Below are 18,437 nucleotides of genomic sequence, written 5' to 3'. Positions count from 1 at the left end.
TAGAGCAGTAAGTCAGACAAACTCTGTCCTCCAGGGGTTTAACTTGGTTATAGAGACAACTAATAATTAAAGAAGAAAACACATACCTAGGGGCAGGTAGGGAAAAACTTTATTGGTATTAATGTTAGATAAAATGATAGAAAATGATACAAAACAGAGTGTGTTTGGTGATGGAGAAAGTAGAGAGCTATTCCAAACAATGTGGCCAATGTAGGAATCTATGCTTTATGAGAGGCTTCTGTTTGAGCTGAGATCTAAAGGTTGGAAAATAATGAGCCATGAGAAAGTCTGGGGAAAATTCACTGTCGGCAGATGAACAGTGGGTGCCAAATGCCTGAGACTGGAATAAGCTGAGGAGTTTCAAGGCCAGCAAGAGTGACAATGCAACTGTAGTTGAGGTGAGTGAGGTGGTATTGGCTGAGAGGGTTGGGTCACCTCAACAAGGACTATGTCACATTGGTTCTGTGGAGCAGGATAGGGGTTTGGGATGTATCCTAGGAATGATAAAAATCCATTAGAGGATTCTGAGCAAGTAAGCGAGCGATATGATATGTTGTATTACCTCAAACCATATGAGATATCTATAGAAAACATTCTGACCTAGAACATATTGGTTCCCCATGTTTCACCCTAATATACTTTTATTGAAGATCATTTATCCTATTGTGTTGACAATAATTGTGAAATGGTGAAAGTTGAAAAAGAGAGTTAGGAGAGCGCTGCAGTAATCTGGCAGTTGACTTGATTCATATGAAAGCAGTTGCAGTGGTATAAAACTAACCAAGTGGGAGTTCATGTGGAAGTAGAGCTTATATAACTTGCTGGTGGATTGGTCTCTTCTCTGTGGCTTGGGAGATGTGCATGAGAAGGAAAAGGCACTATAGGGATTTATAGGTGACTGGCCAGCATTTAAGGTATGTTTTCACCTCTGCCAGAAATGCAAAAAAATATATATATATATATCTCTTGGAGTTACACCATAATATCAATATGACTGAAACAAAATCAGTGGTGCTCAGAGTTTCTAAATAAAGACCTATCTCTATTACACTCCAGGTGCTATTTCACACCTGGCTCTACGTCTTAGCAAGAAATTTATTAAACTTCTCATAGGTGTCTAGCGGGGAATTTGGTAAGTCAAAATGAAGAAGACATTACAGAGATTTTGGTAATCTCAAAAGAATTCCATATTTAAGGCATAATTCTTTCTTATCCTGGCAAAAGAGCTGCCATTTCCATGGAAGACGTCATTAGGCCTCGTTAGGTGATTGTCACTAACATTTATTGAACTCTGATTCCATGTTCAAGTAGTCTCCTCAGGGAGCATTCGTGGGAGGAGAGCTTTATCTGGAAACCACGGATGGGATACAGGCCACTTTTAAACCCCCTGCAATTCTGTGCAAATGTTCATTTGAAATGGTAAGGGAAGGTCAGCACATTTTGTTAAATTCTCAAAGAGGTTCTTTACACCAAAAAAGGTAAAAGCCGTTGGCTGACAGAGAAAGATAATATGGCCATGAGAACACCAGCAGCAGTTCCTTTCTAATTCTTATCTTCTCCTCTAACCTCTAAATAATCTCAATTGTACTTAACGATTTTCATTCTTCTCTTGGTCTTTTTCTTATGCGGGTCATCTTGTTCAGTTTCGGCCTTAGCTTTTTGTACCTTACAAACCACATTGCACCTTTCTTTTCTCTTATTGCTACACTTTTATGGAAGTAGTGGCTTCCATCCCTCACGTCCTTCATATTTTGCATCCCCCCTTTGACCTTCCCGGGCTGTTATGTGCCCATCTTGTCTATCTCAAAGGTCAACTTCACACTGAGACTTCTCTAAAGTAGATGAAACGGCATCGTGCAAAGACGAGGATGTGCGGTGACATGTTGACATTCTCCGTGCCACCCTCTAGTCAGAACGAGGAGCCTACCAGCATTGGGCTCTGCACTTTTTAGAAAGTGATTATTGAATATCTAATTTACGTTAGGAAAATCCATATGCAGTCTCATTTAATTCTCAGAGAAGTGAGAGTCGTTCACACAGAAGGCCGAGAGCTAATTCTTGCAGAAGATCTCCAGGTACAGAGAAACTTGCTTATATCTATTTCAATTAACACCATTCATTTATTAAAGGCAAGAGATTGCACTAGAAAACTAATAGCATTATTACAATAAATCCCTAAAACAGCTCTTAAAATTGGAATTGCTCATCTTATTACAAATGAGCAGTGAGAGGACCAAAGAAAGTAAATAACATGATTAAGCTTAGCTAGGCAGTGGTGGAGTGAAGATTAAAACCACTTCAAGCCACAGTTTGAACATTCACATTATAAGTTCATTATAATTCCAGGACCTGTGCTCTTTCTCCTGCAGATAAAACCCATCTCTGGACTGTTTGATTGATTTTTTCCATCACTTATAGTATTTCTTCGCATTTTAACTTCACACTTTAAAGTCCTAAGTCCAACCATGTGTATTAGTTGAAAGGTTTCACACCCTTTCTATAGAGAGACTGAAGTTGGCATACAGATTAAAAATAGAAAACTGACAATAGAGACAAAATAGCCTGATTTGTAATCCAATACTCTTTCTAGAACGTAGCTGTGCTTTTCATCTAATAAGCAACTATCTCAAAATAAAATACACTTTGAAGAGTATTTTTATAATGCAGTCTGTACAGTTTTTAAAGCTGACCGACACTTTTTTCTAAGTCAAAACAAGTGATACAGTCACTTCTTTTTTTTTTTCAGGTAACCTCTCAGAAAACTGTTTTCCATGCTATTTCACACCTGGCTCTTCTCACAGATGTTTCTAGTAGTAAATATAGCTGAAAAGAAAGAATAATAAGAGAACAGCAAGAATCTGAGATTGGAAATACATATGCTCTGTAATTTATCTACCCTTCATAGTTTCCTATCCAACAATAGGCATTCTAGACAGATTGTTATCAAGGATTTGGAAAGATTTTCCACGCTGTCAGAGCAGCAGATGGCTGATGTCAGAGTCAGGTGTCTGCAGAGCCTCATGAGTGCTCTCTGATAAGCAATAGCCGTGGAATGTGCAAGCTCATAGAAAGCAGGGTGATTACTAGTGTCATTGTCATTGACTCAAGAAGATGGTGTATTTGGTTCCTAGGTCTGCTCTAGCAAATTACCATGAATGTGGTGGCTTAAACAGCATAAGTCTATTGTCTCTCAGTTCTGTAGGTCAGAGGTCTAACACAGACCTTTCCCTGTTCTCACGGTGGGGATGGGGGTGACATTCTCTTCCTGAGGCGTAGGGGAGAAAACATTTCTTTGCTTTTTCCAGCTTCTGAAAGCCACCGTTATTCCTTGGCTCATGGCTCTCTTCCTCCATTCTCAAAGCCAACAACAGAAAATGGAATTACCCTATCTCTCTGAATGTCTCTTCTGCCTCCACTTCCACCTTTAAGGACCCTGATGCCTACAATGTGGATTATCCAGAATAGTCTCCTTTTGTTAAGGTCAGCCAATCAGCAACTTTAATTCCACCTAGATCCTTCATTTCTCTTTGCCCTGCGACATGACCCATTCACAGGTTCCAAGCATAAGGATGTGGGCATTTTGGGGGCTGTTATTCTTCCCACCACAGGTACTAAGCAATACTTCACTGTTCATGTCAGGCAAACATTCCCAATGCAATCCAGTCAGTGAGAAGTGCCTGCTGAGTGGAGCTCTGTGGAGAGTTCTACTGAGCAGAGATGATTCTGAGCTCTTTCAATGTGAATGAGGGTTTGCTTTTCAGGCATAAAGTTAGCTTTGTGCACTGAAGATACTAACAATAATGTCAGTTCCTGTCTCCATTCAATGCTCTTCCCAACCCAACCTAAATCAAGAACCTATTTTCATCAACTTTTCTCGATTTCCTCAATAAACCACATACACTTGCAAATATAACTTTAAAGTGTTTTTCACTCACTGACTACTTTGAAGAAAAGATTATGTATTCAAGGTCCATGTTTGGCAGATGAAAGTGGCAGGGCTCAGCAGGAGAACTGACCTGCCCAAGGTCCTGAGCCCCCATTCCCCAGGTGGGGCCCAGACCCGGTTGCCTTCTCCCAAGTCTCAGGGCTTGGTTTCTTCCTGTCCCCTTCCAGGAATCAGCCACTTACCTAAAGCTAGTTTACTCCCTAGCAGTGGCAGTTACTTCCCTCAACTGCATAAGTGAGGGTGTTGCAGATCTATGCTGGTTTACAAGTCTCCTAGTCTTCTGCAAGCATGGGTTCTCTAGGAGGTTCCCCAGTTTTAGGGAATTGTGTTTCCGGCCTCTTCCTTGACAAACAGATTAAGAAATCAGTTTGAACTCTGAGTTATTTCTTGTAAAGCCTCAGGTCTGGAGTTTATTTTTGGTCTGATCGATCACCAAACCTGTTACTTCTGTTATTCACATTATTTATTCTTCCAACACTGAAGTCAACAAGAATAAAATAAGATGGATGTACTAATATTTATGCATATTTCACTTTCCTTAATTCCACTCCAAGGTATTTCAATTCCAGCTCCTCTAGATAAAGGATAACCATAATCTTTCACAAAACCATTGTATAATGTCTAATAGAGCTTGTCATTCCTATATTTATAAATCTATATTTATATATCTAGGTATATATCTATATACTTATGTATCTATACCTATGTATAAAGTAAAAGTCTTTATTACATTCTTTTCTGCATTAATGAAGAGCACAGAGGAATTTAATTACTTAAGTGAGAAACCAAATATTTGAAACAAAATTAATTCCTAAATTAAAATAAAAAAAAATGCGGACCTCTAATTAAATTCTTGAATTTTAGCTATTGAACAGGGTAATAATTTATTAGAGTATGGGTACCAAGGCCAGGATAACCTCCCTTAAAAAAACTTGTATTCAGTAACATAAAGTATAAAGTAATATCTAACAACTTTTACACATTTTTCATGTTATGAAGTTTGGACTACTCCTGACTCTCTTAAACAAATGGTCATTATTGAGTACAGCGTTTGGGAAATGTCTTTGAAATCTGTGCATATTCATAAAATTGACAGGCTTGTATTGAGAGAGGGAGGGGTGATGAGAGACATAACGTTCCATAAGTGCTAGGACTGTATGGGAGGCTATACTTGGCTTACTTTATTTAGAAGCAGAGATGGAAAAGATTTGTGACTGTCTCTTTTAATTTTTTTCTTATGAAAAAGTATTCTTTCAGGTCTTATTACCCCATTTTTTTACCTGTACTCTCTTGTCTATTTCTTCTTGTGGAAGAATTCAGTGACTAAGCAACTGGGCATGAAATGTGAATTTCTGAGTCTTATCCTTAAACGTAAGGTAAACTCTGCATGTGATAACCCTAACTAAAGAATACATACCCAAGACCACCTTAATCTGTACTCATGCTTCCCATAAGAATTTATCACTCATGTTTAGGGATAGATTCACCAGGAAATAATGACTTCTGGAGATCTCAGGGCTTCGCTTTCTGCCAGATATTTTCCCACAGGATGAATCTGTATATTTAAATCTCACTTGTTTGAATACAGGTTCAGTCTATGTCATTGCCGTTAACTCATGACAACTCTTCTATTCAACCTGGGCTTATTTTCAAACTTCAGTCTTGATCTCTTGGCTCTATATTTCATACTATTTTTGGTTGGTTTGTTTATTTATGAGGTTCATTTTTGTTTCTGTATAAATATTTCCTTTGATTTTGGTGGTGGGAATAAGGGATAGGATACTCACATACATTTTAATATTCCTGTCTCTTAATCACTCCAAGATCTAAATGTACACTGAAAACCATCTTAAATACCACAATTCCTATTGCCTTGCAATGTTAACATTTACCATTAGAAACCACATGATTGACCTCTCCTACTTTTTATCAGAGTACTTATAGAAACGAGGCAGTATATATTCTTATCACGCCAGAAAGTTCTTTCAAACTCATTTTAATACATCCTGGCCCACACAGGCAGCACTGTTTTATTTCTTCCCACCATAGGTTAGTTCTTTATATTCTTAAAATTCATATAAATAGAAACACAGATCCTTTGCTCAATGTAATATTTATGAGATTCATTCATGTTGCTGTGTGTTTCACTATTTACCTTGTTTTTAATTGCTAAGTGGTATTCCACATCATAAATATTGTAAATGTATATTCAATATCCTGATGATGAATGTTTAAGTCATTTTCAGTTTGGGGCTACTTTAAGGAGACAACAAATTATCTAGTACAAGTCTTTTCTTTGTGAAATGATATTTTTATTTCTTTTGAATATTTTCTAGAAGTAGAAATTGTTTCCAAAGTCTCTTGCCTTTTTCCTTTCCTTCTGCTAATGTGTGAGAATGTCAGTTAGCCCACATCCTCTGTGTGTTGTCAGTGTGTACATACAGGGTGGGACAAAAGTGGGTTAACAGTTGTGTGCATGCAGAACACAGAGCAAACTTACTTTTACTCCGCCCTGTGTGTGTATGTCTGTCTGTCTGTATTTATTTATGCCATTCTAACTGGTATGGAATGGTAGCTAACTGGATTTGATCTGTTGGTTGCAGTGTGATTACTCCTATTCTAAAAGGTAACATTTTAAAGAAGAAATAATAACACTATGTTGTGGGGAATATATATAAATATATATAATATACAGTATGTGTGGTCTGTTTATTTATAAATAACTCATTGAATCCAACTTCTCACTCTATGTAGTAACTGTTTCCCTTAAATTTTCTGAGAGACAAGAATTTTAATTTTCTTTTCCTACATTTGCTGTATCCCTGTGTGATACCAGTTTCTTCAACTCTCAAGGCATCCTGCCTTAATAAAGCTTTTCTTTCCATTCTCTTTGTTAGTAATGAAAAAGAATGTATTTTCTTGCTTCCACCAAAAAAGAGTAGAAAATACCTCCCAATGAACAAAGCAAAGGTCAAGAAGCACTCTGTCAACAAGCAAGACCTGACGCTCGGAGAGGTGCTCGAATGTGTCGGTGGGTAGAGTTCTTGTATTAACAGACTGAGTGGAGAAAGATTTGTTTAGGATTTGGGGAAAGGACACTTTTAAAAATAAAGAAATCACTACAGTACATTAGTACATGGAGTCAATAATAATGGACTCCTATTGCATAAAATATCCCCAGAAGAAACAAAGAGTAAACACTGAAGATGTGCTTCAGGTTTGGGGAGGCAGGGCACTAGGGTATCTTGTAGCTATGCTCTGCGGTCTTTTGCTGAGACCTGCCTATTTGCACCTATTTGAAGGGCAAATGCCTACAGCTCAAACTATTTCCAGGGAACAATCAAAAGGAAAGTGGTCCACAGGGACTGAAGTGAATAATAATCAATTACTTGGTGTTTGAGTCAATTAAGTTAATACGATTTAATATTGTCTGCCAAAAACTCTATTTTCATATGTCTAGGAGAGTCTATTCATTAATGATAGACGAAATTGGATTTTTACAAGGTTTTACCATTTTGTCATACCTGTTTCATGTACTAAATTATTTTACACAAAATTTACTATCTGTGCTTCTTAGTGAAATAAAACTGAGTTTGCAGTTATTTCTGTGTGAATGTTTAATGAGAAAAATTATTGTTCCCTGTCACTTCACCATACACTTCAGTTTATTCGAATATATCAAAATCCTTTTACTTCTTCATCATGTCTTTAATCATTTAGTGAGGACTTTAAACTTGTGAAAACACCTTTGGCTTAAAAAAAGGAAGTTTCTATTTTTGTGTAACATTACAAATATACAAAAATCCAGTGATAACTCATAGAAGGTCAAAACTTAACTGACCCAGAGCATTTTAGATTTATGAAGCATGGTCTCCCCGGCCAGTGCCATTTTTTCTCGCACACAGACGGGCAGTGGGCCAGCGAGCCAGGTGGTTCGTTCACATTGCTGAGTTCCAGCACTGTGAAGTTTATTCTGTAACATGACAAAGGTTTCTTTGGAGAATAAACATGGTCCCCACTGTCAAAGTGTTTGCAGTCTGGTGGAGCACAACGAAGAGACACAGACCAGGAGAAGGTAGTGTTTTGAATGCTCTCCTCGCAGAAAATACAGACCAGAAAATACAGGAGGTGCCTCTACACCCCCCCCACCCCCCACCCCGCCCAGGAATCAGAGGTTTTCCTGTGAGAACGGACACCTGAGTTGAATCCTGAATATGAGTCTTTGTGTTTTCTACTGCTTCATGGCAACTTATCCCCACATCCAGCTGCTTAAAACAACACATATTTGTTTGATCGTAATGCAGGTCTTTTGGCTCAGAGTCTCTTGTGAGTAGGGTGACCAACTCATCCCATTGGCACAGGACTTCCCTGGTTTTAAAACTGAAAACTCTCAGTTGCAGGCAACCCAGGATAAATGACAGTACTCACAAAGCGTCAAGCCATGCTCTGACCAGAGCCAAAGTCACCTCAAGGTCCAGCTGGAGCAGACTGTGCCTCCCAGTTCATTCAGTCGCTGTTGACCGGGCTCCGCTCCTCGCGGGGCCTGAGCTGGAGGGCGCAGTCCCTGTGGCCGTCGGCACCGGCTGCCCTCATCCCTCGCCGCCCTCATCCCAGGGCAGGAGAGGAGCTGGGGGAGAACGCCAGCAGGACACAATTCTCATCTTCGGTCACCTAACCACAAAGAGGCATTCATTCCATCATTTTTGCAGAATCGTAACTGTTAGAAGCATGTCACTAACTGGCTCAAGCCTGACTTCAAAGGGAGGGATTCACGTTATCAAGGACAGGGCCACGGAGAACCAAGGGCCACGGAGAACCAAGGGCCACTGGGAGCCGTGCCAGAAGAATCAGCCAAGAGAAAAGGAGAATCAGTCAAAAGCAGCAGCAACAAAAAAAGTCCTATTTTCACAATGTTGATAAATGTACTTTTTATAGAACATGCTACTGTTATTGTAAATGTATATAGTTTTATCAATCAATACACCTTATCAATAAACACCAAAGGAACTGCATATTTAATTTTCTTTTCAACTCTTTAAATATAAATAATCAACATATAGCAGCGTGTGGTGTTTATGGGTTCATTTGGGTAGGAATATTTTGGGGTCGAGTGTCTTGGTTTGAGTGACCTCTTTTTTTATTCTATGTGCTTTTTAAAGTTATTTTTAAGCCACAAAATCCCAGGAAGAAAACTGTGTCATTGAAGCTTTAAAAGGCAGCTCTAACAGGGAAGAATAAATGTCCCCCGTGCGGCCACAAAGCTCCCGACTCCCACTGGGCTTCCGGCCTTTCGCCGCCTCCGCGTTCCCTCGGGCTTTCTGATCTTTCCGTCCCCTATTGTCCTTCCCCACCCCCCGACTCTGCTTCCACCTGTGCTATTTCTCTCCCTCCCAGACCTGCCTCTACCCTTGGCTCCCGTAACACCTGCTATTCCTCCAGACTTCAGCCCAGGCATCGCTGCCCCTGCATTTTTACAGCTAAGGCCATTTTCCTTATTAAACAACCTCAAGCCTGCCTATTTTACTTTCTGGCATTACCATAGTTCTATCTTTACATTTATGATATGACTATTTACTTTGTGTTTGCTTCCGAAAACACTAGCCCCATTTGAGGACTCACCATGTTTTTCTTAGTCTTAAAACTAGTATCTAGCACAATGTAGATTATCTTTAATTATCTGCTGAAATGAATGCATAAATACATATCTAGTAGTTGACTTGATGCTTCTTTTCCAAATGAACCTTTCCTTTCTGGATTAAAAATATTTTTAAATAAGTTATACATATATAAAAATGTGGTGAAAGAGTAATTATATAAACATAATTTTACACATAATATAGTTATTTATTTTCTTAATTTAATATTATATCAGTCTATACCTAATCATCAATATTTCTAGTCAATAAAAAAGTTATCTTACTGAATAAATACATCTTATATGAACTATATATCATAAAATGTAATCATTATACATTCTTTTAATTTGTTCACTTAGATAATGAGACATTTAATAGATATTAATTTATGGTGTGTTTTTGTGGATTTGTTTGGAAGTAGAAATATCCCTATTAAACAAAAATAAAGATATCGAAGCTCAGTGCAGTTAAGTAACTAGCCCAAATTCACATTGCTTCTGAAACAAAGTACTTTTTATAAAGTATCAATACACTTGAACTCCTCTTATCTCACCAAATTCCCCTGTGTACAGGTCTGTCCACAAAGTATCCATCCATGTACTATGAAAAAGAGACATTTATTGAAGATACAAGATACACTGTACATAGGACAATGATGTCTCAGTCCCCTTCAAAGTTATGACCTTCTTGAGGAAGTCTGGTTCATTGGTAGCGGTTTAAATCGTCATTAGCAACTGCAGCACAATGTTCCTTCTGCCCTGGTAGCAGAAGTCATGGAATAAGTTTGCCACGACACGTTCCTTACTGAAATCCTCTGTCAAAATCTCGGACACAGTAGTTTTTGGAATCCCCAGATCAGTTTCTAGTTCTCGCACTGTCAGTCGCCGATCTTTGGTGATTGCAGCCGGTACTCATTCAACATTCTGCCTCTTGCGGGCCTGCCAGAATGTGGATCGCTTTCCACAGATTCTCGACCACCATCGGGCTTTTGTACCACACTTTTATTTGTGCTGCACTCATTGCATCGGCCCCAAAAGCTTCTGAGTCATCTGAATAGTTTCCGTGGAGGAATGTTCAAGCTTATTGCAAAACTGAATGCAGATTTGTTGCCCTGCTCACTAAATCATTTCAGATGTGACAGCCACACAGTACACACACTCACTTAATGGTGTCTACTGCCCCCCCTGACTAGTACAGCGAGCCTGTCATTGTTCACACATGGGCATCCAGTCCACTCTCCTTGACTGCCAGGTTACATCAATGTCGTGAAACCATTCTTGTTATATTAACAATGGCCAGACTTTCTCCAGACAGATCTTTGTATGGGGGAGCCTTTGATTCAGAGCATTAGATCTATTCTGTGTTTCTGACCCACAAGAGCATCACCTTTGATTGACAGGAGTGACTGGTTGGCGTTGGATGACTTGCGTATTATGCTGTGTTTCTGTTGAGAAAGGAATTTGCCACAAGAGGGCACAAGGACTTACGAAACTGAACTTTTGCTTCAAACTGGAAGACAGAGGGAGAGTTGAAGAGGAAAAGAGAGGCAGATAGTATTTTTAAGCAATTAAACTCCAGTTATTTTAAATTCCAACATTGCAGGCAAGCTGACCAGAAATTGAAAGTACTTCCATTGGTCAGGCTAGGCAAACATAAATCCTGCACAGATTTGATATGTTCAGGGAAATTTATCATACACATCTTTATTCATAAATATTTGATATGCTTTGACATCTAGAAAATATATTTTCATTTGATTACCAGGAAGATATATTTTTGGCCTAGAAGCACAGCTGGAGTATTCTTTCTTTTTTTTCTGACCCACATGTCCTTCATTGTAAAAAATCAATTTTCATTTTTCTGGGAATTCTTTCTTGATAGTATCAGCTCTAAGAATTATTTTCTTCTTCCTTATGAGCATTAATAATTTCAGTTCCCATCTGTTCCCCTCCCCCATATGGTAATTGTTTGCTGTTTTAGGATAGAGAGAGAGACTTTAGGACATAATGCTTGAGTTGAAGAAAGAGACTAGAGGACATGAGAAAAAAGTACCATATCTTGTCGTGTATAATGAGCACTTTTTTGCCCACACTTCTGAGGGGAAAATAAGGATGTGCATTATACATGGGGAGCACTAAAACATGGGTGTGCATTGTACATGGCAAAATATGACAATCTCTTTTCTTAAGTTCTTCTTAACAATTCTTATCTTTATAGATCTTGAGTCATAAGAGTTTAAGTAATTTCCCCCAAATCACACCAAAACCAATTTGACTCCAAAGCCAGATGACACTAGTTTGACTTCAAAGCATTTCAACAAGAACATAGATATTTTAATTCCTTCACAGACTTTTGGGAATGATAACAGATCTTTAAGTCATACTTAATAAATACAACTGAAGCTTCTTGATAATTGATTAACATGCATAATCCTCTACAGAGGTGATTAATTTTGGGGGGGAGGGAACCCCACTTGTAATGAATGACAAAATTCTCTTTTTCTCTTGATAAAAGGATATATGAACTCAGAAAATGTGTTCCTGTAAAACAAACCCACCAACTAAAATTCCAAAAGCATGTTTGGTTACCCACTGTGTGTGATGAACTCTACTAGGAGAGTGAACTTGAGAACCAGTGAAGTCAACATGGTAATCAGCTACCAGGACTTCACAGAGGGTGTGGGTTAGAACCATTTTGAAGGCTTTGGAAGAAACTCTTGTTTTCTGGGCTCTCTTTTCTCCTCTACTCGCCAATATATCTGTCTGTATGCCAGTACTCTTTTTATTCTGTAGCTTTGCTAGATGTTTTGATATCAGGAAATGTAAGACTGCCAACTGTGTCTTCCTTTCTTAAAATTGTTTTGGCTATTTTAGGTCCTTTGAGATTCCCTCTGAATTCTAAGATGTTATTTTATATTTCTGCAAAGCCATCATTAGGATTTTGGCACAGACTATACTAAATCTGTAGATCATTTTGGGTTGTATGGACATTTTGACAATATTGAGTTTTTCCAATTCATGAATACAAGATGTTTTCTCATTTGTTTATGTCTTCTTTCAGCAAAGCTTTATAGTTTTTAGTATACAAGCTTCTGTCTTCTTGGTTAAGTTTATCCCGAAGTGTTTTATTTTTTAGGTAATATTTTCAGTAAGGTACCGAATCTAAGACAACGACACAAAATGCTGAAAATAAAAGAGTGGCAAAGGATGTATGGCATAGACATCGACCAAAAGGAAAGTGAGCTACTCTCATATTGGTTTTAGGTAAGGTTTCAAAGAAGGTTTTAGGTAAGCAGGAGGGCCAGGGATGAAAAGAACATGTTATAATTATAAAAGTCAATCAACCAGGAAGATGGGAAGTTTTAAAATATGTATGAATTTAAAGATGTATTCTTAAAATATGTAAGCAGAATTTGACAGAACTAAAGAGAAAAAAAATCCATAGTCATAGTGGGGAAGTTGACAAATTTTTCTCAGTAATCTGTAGAACAGGACGACTAGATAAATAAATAGATGTATAGATAATCTAGATGTAGATTGCATATTTAATGTTTACCTATATATTTATATATGTAAACTGCACAATTAAAATTTGATGTATTTGACATATTTATAGCACTTTATATTCAACAAATGAAGAGCACATGCCTTTTTCAGGTTTACACGCTATTGTTCCCTCCACCCCTCGAAAAGACTGTATGTTGGACAGAGAGCAAGTTTGAACAAATTTAGAAGAATTGGAATTGTATGGAGCAGTTCTCTGACTGGAGTGTGTGTATTCTGTATGGTTTCTTTATAATATAATTCACCACATCATCAGAGAAAAGGAGAAAATAGTGTGATCATCTTAATATATAAAAAAAGTGTTGACACCAAGCACTCAGTGAGCAGTGGTTACAATGGTTCTTATGCAGCGAGAATGTGTCAGATGAGATAGATAGGGCAGAGTATATGAAGGCCCTAGACTATTTTACAATTGATTTCAGGAGTTATTGGTAGAAACATACATAGGTGTTAAACTATTTCAAGCTAAGAAATCACAAAATTGCATGGTTCTTTTGAAATACACACGGATTGGAAGGAGTAGAATTGGAGACTATGTGGGCCAAGCAGGGGGACGCTAATGAGGGTGTGCATTTGAACTACACAGCAAGAAGAGTTGTCATTATCGCTCAATACAATCAATGCTTTCTGTTTAAAAGGTGAAAAGTCTTGACTATATTACAAGCTCTATTTCAAACTGCAGGAAGCATTGGTAATTATAATCAATTTCCTGATTAAACAATTGAGAATTCATCATTATTGATTTAGGCGAGTTGCTTAAAATTGGAATGATTTTTGTGGTTCTTTAAAAATTTATTGAAAAATGGATTATAATTTGAAATTTTTTCTAATACTGACATTTGAAAATAATAATCCTTCCGTGCCCAGCTGTTTAGATTAAGAAAATAGGCATGGTTTCAGATATTTTAAATAAAGAATTAAAATAGCACTGAAATCTTTTCCATTTTCTCCCCAATCTGTACTACTCTTTCCCTCTCTAGAGTAAATTTTTGTCGTGCAAATTTGTGTTTTTTCAGTCTATAATTTTGAGACAAAAAAATGACAGAATTTTAAGCATAAATCCTCTGCATAATTCTCCTTTCTCTCCTAACACGGCTCTTTCATCTCATCCACTCACCATTCTGCCTTTTTCTTATTTTAATGCAGTTTTTTCATCTTGGTTTTTCAACTTTTCAAATACTATGCCGTTTTCTTGATTATTTTTAACCACTTAGTTTTTATTTTATCAATTTCTTTTTAATCTTAACATTTTTCCTTCAAGTGTCTTTAATTTTAATAATTACATCTAAAAGTAGACATGTGTCTCTAAGTACAAATCTCGATATGTAGTGTGCTCATTTGATGTTTAGGTTTTAGAAAACTTTAATATCCAAAGAAGTTGTCTTTTTTGTTTCAAACTGTTTTTGTGATTTGTAACAATTTTAGATAAGTATACATTAAGAAATAATAAAGTTCAATTCATTTATCAACAAGTGAACAACTTAATAACCACAACACAGGTCAAGCTAGGACATCGCAACCCAAAGTTTCCTGTTTTCCTCCCCAATGTTAACCTTCTCCCGCTTTGAGATAACCATTCTCTTGTTTAGGCATCACTTTGTTCTTATTTATCAAATAATCACGTATTCTTACACAAACAGTTTTTATTTCTCTCACTTTATATTGTGTTGTGGGATTAGTGGTGTTATTGCACGTAGCTGCAGTTCATTTATTTTCATGCTGTGTTGTTGCCACATTCAATTTATTTAACCAAATTGTTTACATTTATTCTACCATTGGTGGGTCACTTCCAGAGTCGATATATCATAGTCACATTACTAAAAACATTCTTTTAAATGCCTTTGTATGTGCACATGTATGTAAATTTCTTTTAGACGTATACCTAGGAACAAAATTACAGCATCAGAAAGAATGGAACGCTTCAAATAAAGAAAACAATACTATTTCTTTCAGTTTTAAGAAAAAATTTACATTCACTACCAAAGTTCATGAGACTTATTTTTCTTTCCAGTCTTGCCAACTCTCAGTATTATGGAATTTCTCATTGATTTTTTTGCTAATCTTCTGTTGGGAAATAGCATGATCTTATTGTATTTTCACTACTTGTTTTCTTAATAATTTTGAAACACCTTTGCATATGCTTATTGATTATTTGTATATCCTCATTAGTGAAGTGCTTTCAGTTGTCATGAGCATATTTTTATTGGGTTGCTTTCCTTTTTCTTGGTGGTATGAAAAATTTATTTATATGTCAGGGATGCAATTATTGTCAACTTTTCTTCAATATATTCTTTCAGTAAGTGTTTGATTTTTTTTACAAAATTAATGCTATTTTAGCAGGAAATATTTTAATGCCATCAAAATTTATCAATATTTATTTTCTTAATGATTTTTATGAACTATTTAAGAAATATATTCTATTTAGAAGTTTTAAAGAATTCTTCAGTGTTATCTTTCTGAAACTTTTTCCTCACCTTAACATTTAGGTATACAGTCCACTGGAATGGACTTTTGCAGTATCTGTGGATAAGGACATGTACATGAATACCAGGTGGTATCAGTACCATTTATGAAAAACACTGTTTCTTTCCTCTACTCTCTTGTACCATGTTTTTATAAGTCAAATGCTCTTATATGTGTGGTTGTCTCTTTGAGCTCATTTTATTCTATGGGGCTAGTTGACTATTTCTGCACAATACCATGCTATCTTACTTAAAGTAAATTTATGTGTCTTGAAATCCAGGAGGAAAACAATCTTCCCATTTTTGTTCTTTAAGATTATCTTGGATATTCTTGGCCCTTTGAGTTTTCATATCAGCTTGACAAGATCAACAAAACACCATATTAGAGATTTTCTTGAGTAAAGCTGGTCAAATGTGGACAAAATGACATTATTATGATCTTGAGTCTTCCAATATATTAAAATGACATATTTCTTCATTTAAGCAGGTTCATTCCCCCTCAAGGGAGGTGGTAGAATGGGGACTAGAAAAGAGTAAATTCATCTTATACCCCAAAGAATTCTTGCTTATAACCTAATTTATTCTAATCATTATCCACAGATACCCTGAGACATTTGACATATGTAATGATAATGTCTACAAAGAGTAGGACAGTTTTATTTTATTCTCTTACTATGTATAACTTCTGTTTGTTCCCCTTCCATCAACAAACTAGCTAGGATCCGAAGGCAGATACTGTGGCCATTTTTTCTTGCTCTTGATCCCAAAGCAAAAGCTTTTGACATTTCACCACCAAGTATGTTTTTTGCATTTGTTGTAGCTATCTTGTATAAAGAATAAAAATATACTTTGATTTAAATTAGAAGTGGGCATCTAATGTTAAGAACTAGTAAATCTGAATACATGAAGATAATCTTCTGATTTTTCTCTATTAGTCTATTAAGGTGGCAAATTGCACTGATTTAAAAACCTTACTTTCAAGACTAAACACAACTTAATTATTGTCTATAGTTTGCTGAATTTTCTTTGCCAACATGTCCTTGGGCTTTTAAAATCATTAATTTTCCTTTTTTGTAAGGCCCATGTCCTGTTTTTAAATCAACGTTATGGGGACAGAAAAAACAAACGAATTGACCTCAAACCAAAAGGCAGAATGTTTTCATTTTTAAAAAAAAGTATCTAGAAGAACCTGTAAGTTTGACCTCATTTCTTCTTTAACTCTTTGGAAAAATTTCTGGTGAAGCTATCTGTCCTGGGAATTCTTTCTGAAATGATTTTGATTAAGGACACTACTTCCTTATTTATTTCAAGATTATACCAATTCTCCATGTCCTGGCAAATAGACAAATAACCATTTCCATTGCACACCAGGGACATACTGCCCTTGGACCAGGCAAGAAGAGATGCTGCCCTCAGACATGGGTATTAGGACAAATTGGTTCTGATACGCCAGAGGTTGTCCCAGTTCTGAACCTTGAGACTCCTCTAATCCCTGGAAACTCCTCAGTCCAAGGCAAACCACAAAAGCTTGTCACCCTGAAGTTGCCGACCGAGCGGCCCTGAGGATTGAGGAGATTTATATATGTAGTATGATCACTACAATAGGGGTGTCAGAGGAAAACAAAAGGAGGAAAATAAAAATATTGCTTACATTAATAATGGACATTTAAACTGGGAAAATGAAAAACACTGTAGTTAGGGTTCATGTAAGAAAATAAATACAAACAATTTTTATTTTTATTTAAAAATATCATCAAAAACATATTTCTGAAATTAAAAATAAAAAGGTCTCACATCTACACAATTAAGGGCACACTGTGCGCTGGGGAAAACCAACCGAATGTGGTTAATGAGAAAATCCTAGCTCATTCACTCGCATTTTAGGGAGAGCTGTGGCAAGCTGTCGGAAGTCAGCTTGTTATGGATGACATTATTTACATGTATTTTTAACGGAAAGGAGTCCTGGGAGTGGCGGTGGAAAAATGGGGATCCACGTGATGGAAAGGCATCCCTGATGTGTGTGGAGAGCAACCTTACGTGGGACGAGGACACTGAGCTTACACACCCTGAAATTAGGAACAGAGCTCTCTGTTACGGCATCATGAGCTGAGTCGTGGGAAAGGGAAGGCCATCAACAGCCTGCTGGATGCTGCTGTGTCTGACGAGGAGCTTATGGTGGTCTGTGTCCTCCAGGGACCGATTTTATGGCGAACCTCATTTTCCATGGGGAAAATCTTTCTCAGCAATATCATACTCAGAGGGTTACATAAATGTTAACCATACATTTTATTTTTCAAGTATGCAATTTTCTTTGAATTTCTAGACATCGTGGGAGACAGCATCATTGACTCTGAAATTCAGTACAAAAATGCTTTTCAATTCAATTGCTTTGTGATAGGGGTTAACTTTTTTTGTATTAGTTTCCAATTTGTATAAGTTAGCCATGTCAAAAATCAAAAAGCTATTAAGTGAGAACATACTTTAAAAGTCATAAGCAAGTTGAATAAAGATGCTATTTTTCTATCCCGAATGATTTTTGAGTGATATATTGACTGTTTAAAATTCATAATCTGTGACCTTGGTTTCTGAACTGTAGCTAGAGAAATGATACTATTTTCATTTTTCTTTAAGATTTCACTCTTCTATAGCAAAAGTTTAAGTTGAATGTGTATTTTGGGTGTCAAATGATCTTGCCTGAAATGGTACAAGCTCATATAAAGTATGTCTATGAAGCAGAGCAGGGTAAAAATTGAAAAATAAAAAAGTACTGCTAGTGACTAAAGCGAGTTGTTTTTTCTTCATATATCAGTTGATATTTTAGGTGCAGAAT

The sequence above is a fragment of the Pteronotus mesoamericanus genome, unplaced genomic scaffold (genome assembly GCF_021234165.1).
Source record: "Pteronotus mesoamericanus isolate MK-2021 breed Mesoamerican mustached bat unplaced genomic scaffold, CSHL_Meso_final contig_101, whole genome shotgun sequence".
Taxonomy (NCBI): domain Eukaryota; kingdom Metazoa; phylum Chordata; class Mammalia; order Chiroptera; family Mormoopidae; genus Pteronotus; species Pteronotus mesoamericanus.
The sequence above is the reverse complement of the archived record's forward strand: the minus strand, read 5'-3'. Positions refer to the sequence as shown.